Raw genomic sequence first — 12,223 nt, 5'->3', positions numbered from 1 at the left:
AACACGCCTGGATGCACAAGATGATCCACCGGGAGATGGTCCGCTTGTGCACCACCCATCCCTTCTTAGCGCCCGCGTAAGAGTTGGTCATCCACCCTGAACTGGCGTGTGCGATCCAGATAGTAAGATAGCGCACGTTTTGGGTCCAGACGGTGGAGCCTCTCTTCCTCTTTCGAGGGACGCGGAGGCAGAAAGGTGATGGACTGCCCGATGTGGAAGGCCGTGACAACCTTGGGCAGGAAAGAGGGTCTTGTCCGCAACACAACCTTGTCCGGATGGACAGAGAGGGAAGGAGGTGTGGAAGATAGAGCCTGGAGCTCACTCACTCTCCTGGCAGAGGTGGCGGCAACCAGGAAAGCAGTCTTCAAAGTAAGAAGACGGAGAGGACAGTTATGGAGTGGCTCAAAGGGAGCACACATTAGATAAGTAAGCACAAGGTTCAAGTCCCACTGGGGCATCACGAAAGGTACAGAAGGAAACGTGTGTGTGATGCCCTTCAAAAACCTATTTACAATTGGGGACTTGAACAAAGATGGCTGATCAGGTAGCCTTAAGAAGGTGGAAAAGGCAGAAAGGTAGCCCTTGATAGTGCCCAGAGCAGAGCCCTGCTGGGTAAGAGAAAGAAGGAAGAGGAGAACCTCAGAAATGGGTGCAGAGAGAGGATGTGCACCATGCCACAAATCTGTTCCACCTGCAGGCGTAAACTGACTTTGTGGAGGGACGCCTGGCTGCCAGAATGACATTACAGACTTCAGGAGGCAAGTCAAATGGCCTCAACTGTCGCCGCTCAATCTCCTAGCTTGTAGGTGGAGACTGGACAGGTTCGGGTGGAGGACCATCCCCTGCTGCTGCGACAGAAGGTCCTCCTGAAGAGGCAGACGAATCGGGGGATCGACAGACATGCTGAGTAGCTCTAGATACCAATATCTTCGTGCCCAGTCCGGAGCCACAAGGATGACTTGGGCCCGGTCGCGCCTGATCTTCAGCACTCTGGGCAGAAGTGGTATAGGCGGAAAAGCGTACAGTAGACTGCAGCTCCACTCGCGACGAAAAGCGTCTCCGAGCGAGTGCCGCCTTGGAAATTCCAACGCGCAGAACTGATGACATTGCGCGCTCTCTTCTGTGGCGAATAGATTTAACCAAGGCTCTCCCCACTGCTGAAAGAGACCTTGCGCCACGTCCGAGTTCAGACGCCATTCGTGATCCATCATGCACCGACGGCTGAGTTTGTCCGGCCTGGCGTTCAGAGAACCCGCCAGGTGTTGAACCACCAGGGTCACGCCCTGATGTTCCAGCCACTGCCAGAGGCGCAAAGCCTCCTGGCATAGGGTCCACGACCCCACCCGACCCTATTTGTTGCAGTACCACATGGCGGTGGTGTTGTCCGTGAACACCTGCACTACACTCCCCCGGGGGGAGGAATGCCTTCAGTGCAAGCCGGATCGCCCACAGCTCCAGAAGGTTGATGTGGAGCTGGGACTCCGCAGGAGACCAGAGGCCTCTGATCTCCGCCTCTCCCATGTGGCCCCCCCAGCCCTGGAGGGACACGTCCGTCACAACTACGTGCTACGGTTGGGGTAGGGAGAGGGATCTGCCGCTGACCCAATCGCGGTCCGTGAGCCACCACTGCAACTGTCTTGCAATGCCCTCCGAGATCAAGACATGGTCGGACAAGTTGCCCTGATGCTGGGCCCATTTAAACTTCAGGTCCCACTGCAGAGCCCGCATCCGCCACCGGGTGTCATGCACCAGAAGGATGCAGGAGGCCATCAGCCCCAGAAGCCGCAGCGTCAACCTGACCGAGACTCAGGCCAAGGACTCAGGTTAAAGGCTGAAAGATCGGAATCAGAGCCTGAATATCCCGAACCCGCTGTTCGGGAGAATAAACTCGAAACTGCACAGAGTCTAGAACCACTCCGATGAAGAGGAGCTTCTGAGAGGGGCACAGGTGTGACTTCGGCACATTGATGGAGAACCCCAGCAGGTGCAAGATCGGCCGTAGTCTGGAGGTGGCTGACGACTGTCTGGGGTGAGCCCGCCTTCAACAACCAGTCGTCGAGGTAGGGGAAGACTGAAACCCCTAACCTGCGCAGATGAGCTGCGACCACCGCTATCACTTTCGTGAACACCCGTGGGGCGCTGGTAAGGCCGAAGGGGAGCACGGTAAACTGAAAGTGCTCGTGGCCTACCGTGAACCGCAAGTAACGCCGGTGGGCCGGCAGGACGGGGACGTGGAAACAGGCGTCCTGCAAGTCCAACGCTACCATCCAGTCTCCCGGGTCTAGGGCAGCTAGGACCTGAGTTAAAGTCAGCATCTTGAACTTCTCCTTCCGGAGGAAGCCGCTGACGTTCTGTAGGTCCAAGATAGGGCATAGGCCCCCTTTGCCCTTCTTGGGTACCAGAAAGTAGTGGGAGTAACAACCACGCCCTACTTCTGGCCCAGGAACGCGCTCGATGGCCCACTTGGCCAAGAGGGCCGTAACTTCCTCCTGCAGAAGTCGCAAGTGATCCCCCGACACGTGGCGGTATTGCGGTGGCATGGCTGGAGGGGTCGTCTCGAAGGGGAGGGAGTAGCCCCTTCTGACGATTTGCAGCACTCACCTGTCCGACGTGACAGTGCGCCAGTGGAAGAGGTGATGGCGAACCCTGCCCCCCACTGGCGTCACATGGGCCTGAAAGCACAGACTAGAAGGGCTTTGAGGCGGGCGCCACTGGGGAAGATGTGGACTGGCCTTGCCGTTGGCCCCGACTGCCGCCACGGCGGGTTCCACGGCCGCCACCGCGCTGTGTATTAGTCTGCGGTGCGTGGCTGGCAGCACGTGTGGGCGCGCCCCATCCTTGGCCACGAAAGGAGCGAAAGGCACCCGTTTGCTGGCGTGGGGCCGAGGGGCCCAAGTACTTGGCCGTAGCCCTGGAGTCCTTAAAACGCTCAAGCGCATGGTCTGCCTTGTCGCCAAATAGGCGACGGCCATCAAACGGCATGTCCAGAAGTGTGGCCTGGACATCAGCCGAAAAGTTGGCGGACCTCAACCAGGCGTGGCGTCAAACCACCACCGTCGTTGCCATCGCTCTGCCCAGTGAGTCCGTGGTATCCGGCCCACACCGGATGGAATAGCGCGTTGCATCTTGACCCTCCGCAAGGGCTTGGGCGAGTTTAGTCCGGGCCTCCTCCGGACATTGTGGCAGCACGTCCCGCGACCGTGTCCCACAGGGTGAGGGTGTAGCGGCCCAAGAGGCATGCGGTATTGACTGACCGCACTCCCAAACTCAGGGACGAAAACACTTTCTTCCCGAATTGTTCGTACCTCTTGGATTCCCGATCGGGTGGAGCCGTTGGGAATGAGGTCTGGGAAGTGGAGGCCTGGATGACCAGGCTCTCAGGGGTGGGATGGGTGGACAAAAAGCAAGGGTTGCCGGGTGCCGGGCGGTAGCGTCTGGCCACGTTCCTATCCACAGGCTGACCTGTAGCGGGCTTGGACCAAGTGCCCAAAAGAACGTCACACAAGGCCTCATTAAACGGCAGCAGAGGCTCAGTGGAGCATGCTTATGGTTTAAGGACCTCAGTGAGGGGGTTAGTCCTCACGGCCGCAACGGGGAGCGTCAGGCCCAAGGCCTTGGCCGCCCGCGTCAACACTACACTGTAGGCAGCCCCCTCCTCCGTAGCCACGGTGGGAGGGGAGACAAATCCAGTGTCTGGCTAAGTGTCAATTCCACTGGCCTCCCCAAGCTCATATGTCCAGTCTCGTTGAGACTGGCACTCCTGTGCCAGAGGGTCCACAGACCCCTCCCAATCGCCCTTGTCACCCATCTCCTGTAAGTCAGGCTCAACAGATGGGGGCGGTTCGTGGAAATAGAAATCTCCATAAGACGTCGAGAGCGGCACCGCTCCGGCACCGGAACCGAATCGAAGACGGCGCCCGTAGGCAGCGCCAGGGGAGACACCCGCAGGGCCGGCGTCGGTGAGGTCGACCGGCGGCGCAGGGGCCGGAGCACCCGACCCGCTAGGCCCTCCAGCCGGGACTGTTGGGCCCGGAGGCACCACGGTACCCGGGGGAGGAGGGAGGGACCTCATGGCCATGTGGTACCGCTCGACCACCTCTGGCGTCGCACCGTGCCCAGGGACCGGAAGGTATGGAGCAGGTGGCGATGCCTGCGACTCCAGCGGAGCCGCGCGGGTGGTGTCACCCGGCCGCGTCACGCGAGCATCGGAAGAACGATGACGTCTCTCCGACCTCTCATGCCTCTTACCTGAGGACCTGGATCCTGAAGACCGATGCCGACTCTCGGAGCTATGAGGGCTCCGACCCCGCGACCGGTCCCTCGACCTCCTGTGGGACCGAGACCTGGAACAGCGCGGGGCCGACTGCCGGAGCTCCAGCCGCTTGCGGGACCGCTCCCGCCTAGCCTTAGACGTCAGGACCCGGCAGTCGGAGCAGGTGCGGTCGTCGAGGCCTAGACACTGAAGACACCGGCGATGGGGGTCGGTAACCGACATCAGTCGGCTGCACTTGGAGCAGGGTTTGAACCCGGGCATCCCTACCGTAGGAGTCGAGAGACTCGAGAGAAAAATGATCAAAAAGTTTAGTCAAAAAATGACTAAGGGGTAGAGCTTCTGCGGATCTGCGCTAGCTGGTGCGGAAAAAAGAAGAACTGACGTCAGCGCGCGAGGGCGGCGTCTAAGTACTCCGACATCGTCATTCCGGCGCTAACGACACCGACGACGGATGCGGAGCCGCGGACGACGCCTGCTGGCGAGCAGGGGTATTGCTACGCAAAATTTTACGGATCCAGTCTGACGCCTGGGGATATTCAAAGGTAAGGAATCTATCACTAATGTGTCTCTTTCAGATCTTTCCATACTGTTTTATGTAAGCATCAGCTTACCGCCAAGACACAGGGCCATGAATGCAGACATGTACAACTCGCGTATGGTGAAACAAATCTATAGATGCCCCGTGTTATCCAACAACTTCAAATATTCCTGGACTTTTCACCAGTAACCTTTGGTGTGTCTAGTTTGAAGCCAATAATTCACACTTGAGATCGGTAACTTGGCAACTACTCACATGGATGGATGGGTAAAAGAATCGTACAATTCCTCTTTATGATTTAGAAAATCGTATTTGTTTTTGGTTGGTATTTTAAAGTGTTCTCTGCGTTTTAGCCATCCCTGTTCAAGTCACAATTCGATGTATTTCTATTTGCATTGCTCATTGCAAACCTTTTCACAGAAAGTGTTCACATTCAAACAAGGCACAATGCATTTAATGCAACAAATGTTCATAATGCGATATGTGAAAGCTAAGAGACTTTGAACCTTGGTTAGGCAACATACGGACCGACTCAAATAGTTTCAACATTTCGAAGGATCCCAGTCAAACTGGCAAAGTAGAAATCTTGCGTTGCTGCCAGTAACAAGAGGACAACTAGTGACACTGTCCACTTTAATTTTTCTTTTGCTCTTGAGCTTCCAGGGACTACAACTCCTGTTTCCAATTGTTGACCCGGTCAATGAGACTTCAAATCGCAGACAGGTGTAAGTACTAGCCTTTTGCTTGCTTACGATATCACACACTGAGCAGCTTCATATCAACAAAGACATCACCAATAGAAATCAGTAAAGAAGATTTAGGGACGCTTTAGACATAGAATTAAAATATCTAGGGTGCGACCTTGAGAACATAATGACCTAGATATATTTCTAGGGCCCATGGGCTAAAGGTTTGTGCAAAAATGTTTTACTTTCATTTATGGCAAAGAATTTTTTTGTATTTCACTGAATGTTTTTTATTCTGACTCATAATGTATCAGGGGGATGGTGAGCTTATACAGATCTAGAACAGCATGGTAACCACAATTTAATACAGAAAACTGCAGTTTTCATTTCGATCCAATAAGACAAGTGCTCGGAAGAAGCAACAGATGTGTACTTTCTGCCCACCCACTCCAACAAAGTAAGAGTGGCGCATGCGTATGGTCGGTTGCTGCATTTGAACTATTCTGTAGAATTTCACTACTCGCATTGTAACAAAAGCCCATATGAGCAAGTCACTTACCTTTGGTAACGTCTTAACTGGTACAGACTATATAGCTCTGGTTTCCTTACCTTAGAATTATCCCCAGGCGTCTAACTGGATCTGTAAATTTATTGTGAGCAGTACCCCTGCATGCTGGTAAGTGGCATGGTTTGGCTCACGCGGCGGTATCGGCGTCGTCTGCACTGAAGTGACATGCACTGTGCCTATATAGGCGTTGCAACCCCAGCGCACGGACGTCAGTTTCTTTTGCGGCTTTTCACACAAGTAGCAGGGAGCCGCAAGGAACACTGACCACTTGTGTTTGAAACTAGGGTTCTAAAAAGTTCAACAGCCCTGTACTAAAATATCTGTTTGAATAGTAAGGAATTTGCAACTAGAGTCCTTACCAAATCGGAGCATAAAAGGTAGGCAAGGTTATGAACTGGCATATGTGGAACAGGGTGAATACCTTCAGCAAGAAGGATGCTCAAGTCCAAACTACCAGTTTGGGTAAAAAGAAATGTACCGAGGCTGAGATGACAGCGCTTGTGGTTCACTGACCTTGTGGGCAGATGCCACCAGAAAGGCTGTCTGGTGAGGAGCCAGGAAAGCAGTCTGGTGAGGACCTGGAGGAAACATGCTGGAGACTTTAAGGAACCTATTTACAACAGGGTACTTGAAAAGGGAGGGCAGATCTTGCAGCTGCAGAAAGGTTGAGAACAGATAACCCATCTACATGCTCAATGCAGAAACCTGCTGGGCCAAGGTAAGAACAAACAAAAGAACTTGGGAAAGGGGTGTTGATAAAGGGTCAACCTGTTCGTCTGTACACCAGGCCACAAACTTGCTCTGGGAGCCAGTGTATACTGTCTTGATGGAGGAATGTCGGGCTTCCAAAATAACATAACAGACTATGGGCAGAGGATAAAAGCTGTCTGTCAACTGTCACCACTCAATCTCCACGCATGAAGGCGGAGCGTTGACAGGTTTGGGTGGCGAACCCTCCCCTGCCGCTGTGACAGGAGATCCTCTCGTAGGGGCAGCCTGATAGAAGGGCCGATGGACATGCTCAATAGGTCGGGATACCAAACTCTCAGATGCCATTGCAGTGCCAGAAGGATGCCTTGGCCTGGTTTTTCCTGATCTTCTTGAGAACTCTGGGCAGGAGTGGTATCGGCAGAAAGGCATAAAGGAGTACGTAGATCCACTTGAGACGAAAAGTGTCTCCAAGAGAGCTGCCTTGGAAACTCCAGCGGGCAGAACTGCTGACATTGCATATTTTCTGAGGTGGCAAACAGATCTAACCAAGGATTGCCTCACTGCAGAAAGACTTTGCACCACCTCCGGTTGGAGACACCACTTGTGATCAGCTAGGCATCTTCAGCGGAGTGTCTGCTCTGGCGTTCAGAGAGACTGCCAGGTGTTGAACCACCTAGGAAATTCTGTGATGCTCCAGCCGTGTCCAGAAACGAAGGTACTCTTGACAGAGGGTCCATTACCCCACACGCCCCGTTTGTTGCAGTACCACATGGCAATGGTGTTGTCCGTGAACACCTGCACTCGCCTTCCATTGTTGGAGGGTAGAAAAGGCTTGCAATGACAACCAGATCGCTTGGAGCTCAAACAGAATTCTGCTAGAGAACAGAGTTCTCCTATCTCCACCTCTCCCAGACAGCCGCCCCAGCCCAGCAGTGACAGGTCTGTCACTACCGTCAGATCTGGTTGGGGAAAGGAGAGGGGTCTACTGTTGACCCAATCACAGTTTGTCAGTCACCACTGCAGATCTTTTGCAGAGATCTCCGAGATCTGTACCATGTCAGAGAGATTTTCTTTGATGCTGGGCCTACTGGAATTTCAGGTCCCACTGCAGAGCCAACATATGCCAATGGGCATGCGTCACTAGCAGGATGCAGGAGGCCATGATTCCCATTCTCAGTCTCACAGAAATCCAGACTAGAGGCTGAAACATCATAAGAGCCTGAATATCCTGGACTTGCCACTCTGGAAGATAAGCCAGAGACAGCACAGTGTCCAGAACAGCTCCAATGAAAGGGAGCTTCTGAGAAAGGATCAGGTATGACTTCGGCACATTGATAGTGAATGCCAGCAAGTGCAGGAGGTCCTCCGTAGTTTGAAGGCGAGATAACTACCATGGGTCGCGCTCACCCTCAACAGCTAGGCATACAGATAGAGGAAGACTCGAACCCTTGATCTCCGCAGATAAGTTGCAACCGCCGCCATCACCTTGGTGAACACCGGACAGGTGCTGGTGAGGCCAGAGGGCAGCATGGTAAATTGAAATCGCTCATGGCCCACCGTGAACCGCAGGTAGTACAGGAATATGGAAGTAAGCGTCCTGCAAGTCCAATGCTACCATCCAGACTCCCAGGTACAGGGCAGACAGAACTTGAATGAACATGAGCATTTTGAATTTCCCCTTTTTCAGGAAGAAATTGAGAGTGCGCAAGTTAAGGACAAAGGCCTTCTCCTTTTTGGGCACCAGAAAGTAGTTGGAACAACAAGCACAACCTACTTCTGATGCAGACACCCTCTCTGTGGCTCCCTTGGCCAAGAGAACCTGCACTTCCAGGCGGAGTAATGCGATTCGGTCCTCTGTTAGCTTGTCGCAAGTAGGTGGCATGCGCAAAGGGGTAGTCACACAGGGGATAAAATAGCCCCTTGTGTCAATTTGGAGAGCCCAGTAGTTAGATGTTATCGACCTCCAGTAGTGCAGGTGATGGCGTATCCTGCCTCCCACTGGGTGCCCATGATGGTTGGAGGGCAATCTAAAGGGACTTGAAGGCTGTAGCCGCCAGGGTGGTGGTGGACTTAGCCTGGCCTCAGGCTACCTGGCCCACGTAGCCCTGTGGGTGAAGCCTTCTTGTCAAGTCTAGCCGTGGTGGATGGGCAGTTGGAGACAGTTGGATGCCCCTTCCGTGGCCACAAAGGAGCGGAAGGTGGACAGTGGTTGGCGAGGGGCTTTGGAAAGGCCCAACGACCTGGCAGTAGCCCTACTGTCCTTGAGGTGCTCCAGGGCAGAGTTCGCCTCATCTCCAAAGAGACAGGAGCCATCACCACCACCACCGCTCGGAGTTTATCCACCCCCCCCTCCCATCCCCCCCACGACAGACGCCTCTCCCTCCCCAGCTCCCTCCCCACTCTCACCCACGACACTCCCACACCTGACAGAACAACTCTCACCCACATCACGCCACCATATGACAACATCACCACTCGGAGTCTATCCACCCCCCCCCTCCCATACCACCCACGGCGGACACCTTTCCCCCCCCCAGCTCCCTCCCCACTCCCACCCACGACACTCACACCCTCCCAACAACACACACAGAACATACCACCTCCCCTACCTTAGCATCCCCCTCTCTCCCACCTCCTATTCTCAGCCCTCACTACCCTCCGGTCTCCCCCACTGTCTTCAGCCTTCACTCACTCTTCCACTCGTCCACTTCCGCCCACAAACACGCCCACTCTTTGAATGCCATCCCACCCATTTGCACCGCAGAACATTCCAACAACGCTAGTATATCCCCACCTTCGATTCCCTGCCCGCTTTCCAGCTCACTACACAACCATTCACCAATGGCTCTCACCACCTACGCCATCCCCAATGCACCCCCTGACCTGACTTTACCCACCCTCCAACAAGTGAAAGAGGATATTCTACAAATCAAAAAAGATGTCCACGCAATCAAAGACCTTCTCTCATCACAGCCCAGTCCACCTCCAATCATCCCTCTACCCTACAAAGGACGCACCCGCCCTACATACCCTCGCCTCAAACGACATCCACGCTGGCCGACTATCCCCGTTCGCAACAACTCCCACCGCCCCCGCCGCGGTGGGAGTTGTTGAAAAAGTATGGGTCAGGCCTCCTACGAGACTATAGGCAGCATCTGCACAACCGTATCCCAACTGTGTGGGTCCAAAACAGAGTACCAGAGCGAGTGGAGTGTATTGGCCCAAAAGGCAAACGGAGCTCACAGACCACAATGCCAGGCTGGTGGAAAAGAATATTTTATTCCCAAAGTTATTCAGCCTCTCTCGAATTCCCTGTCAAACCGGAGGCTTGGCCCACCACGCTCCCTGTGGTGGCAAGAGGAAACTGGGTCCCCTGGGTGGGTCGAAGGACATGGGCAATTGATCTATTCATAGGGTCTCCTGTGCAGTGGTTGGACCAGGCACCGAGTAGGACGTCCATGAGGGCTTTGTTAAATGGGGGAAGCGGTTCTGATGTGGTGACTCCCGGCTAACACACCACAGCCAGAACATTCATGTTGACAGTTACAGTGCGTAGCCGAAAGTCTAGGGCTTCAGCCACCCTCCTCACCACCAGCGAATGAGGTTCCTGCCTCCATAGACAATCTTAGGAGAAACAATCAGTGACATCCGTGTCATCCTCACTCCAGGTGAACTCTGACGTCTAGGGGTTGGTATTCATCAGGTTCCAATAGACGCTGCCATCATCCCCAAGTCCTAGCCCAAAGGAATAGGGCACACACTCCAGCTTGGGTGGTCTATCCCCAGTAGGCACTAATGTCGGTGTTGGATGACGCTCATCAGGCTCCGTATTGGAATAGGGAAGAGCATGGAGATTACACAGGCGGCACAGAGGAGGGTCGAGGTGGCTCGACTTGTGCCACTCCGGATCCATCTATGGATCCAAGGAGCAAGAGGAAGATCAGTAGGGGCCCTACCAAGCCGGCGGGGTCAGATGGCGCTCCAGCAGGGACTGGCCGCCCAAATAGGAGTTGCATGGCCTCATAAAATTCATGAAGTTGGGTGGGGATCGCTCTGGCTCCTGGAAACTGGGGGAGGCACGGAGACTGGGAAGGCTCAACCGCAGAGCCTTGCCTCGAATACGGATGCTCAAATGCCGACGCTCCCGCGTCTCAACCAATGACTTCACAGGACAGGGCAAATTCTAAAGACCTTAGACTTCATGCTCTTCTTCTGTTTGTGGGACTTACCCAAACACCAGGATGACTTCAACTGTGACGACTTGCGCTTGTAATGACTCTGCTACTGATCCCGGGGCCTTCCACTCATCTGGGATCGAGACCATAAGGTCGTCACACATTGATTAGCAAGGAGTTTGAGGAACCACTTCCACAAGGCCTTGGGGTGCATGGTGCAACAATCGATGCAGGTCTTGGCATCATGGTCACCTTCAAGACACCAAAGAAAGACGAGGCGTGGGTCCATCACTGACATTTGTCTGTGACAGGAGCCACAAGGCTTGAAACCAGCCTTCCTTGTGGACATCCCTGCCACGCCAGGAGACAGTCTCAAAACATTTGTCAACCAGAGGTGGACAAAAAAGACTGGTGTAGCTCTTCTCTGGATCTGCGCTGACTGGCAAGGAAAGAAAAGTACTGACGTCAGTGCGTTGGGGTGGCGCTTGTATAGGCAGTGCTCATGTCACTTCCAGCGTGGACAATGCCTCACAGAGCCGAATGACACCACCTACCAGCGTGCAGGGGTACTGCTCACAAAAAATATGCAGATCCAGTCTGATGCCTGGGGATAATTCTACGGTAAGGAATCTGCGGCTAGAAGTCTCCATCAGATTTCCAACTTCGAATGCCCGGTCTGTGCATCTGTTCACCTCTGCTGAAACACTTAGAGATTTAACAGCCGAGTTATAGCTTTGATTTATTTTCTTTGCAGGTAAAATAGCGTTCCAGGGTGTTCATACGTATGACCTCGCTATTCTCCATCACAAGTGTGGTGTGTTTATACATTGTTTGAACAGGTGCCCACCATATCATGCATCCACCCACCATTTGTTAGGGCTTAGAGAGCAAATACATTTTAGAAACTGCTGTTTGCTTCTATTGCATTTATGCGGTTTGTTGTAGGATAATATACAATGCATGTTTTATGTAATATTACAGTGAGCATGAAGTTCACATAGAGTGCAGCGTTTTATCTTAAGCCTAAAGGTTTCCTATGTCGACAATTATAGGTGATAAGAATGACACTCTCACGTTCACTCTGAGACTCAGTACAAATACAGGACTCCAGCTCCTTCGGAGAGCTCGTTACCACACCGAAAAGGACAGCGGCAGATAACAAGCTGTGCTCTCACAGACAGAGCCTGGCCTTCGGGGCACCGGGTATGTTTCTTGCAAATTCACAATAATGCGGTTATGTTGTACCGTAACCCCTTTCGATATATAATCACT

Source organism: Lissotriton helveticus, chromosome 8 (assembly GCF_964261635.1).
Source record: "Lissotriton helveticus chromosome 8, aLisHel1.1, whole genome shotgun sequence".
In the NCBI taxonomy this organism is placed as follows: domain Eukaryota; kingdom Metazoa; phylum Chordata; class Amphibia; order Caudata; family Salamandridae; genus Lissotriton; species Lissotriton helveticus.
This window is presented reverse-complemented; position numbering follows the sequence as displayed.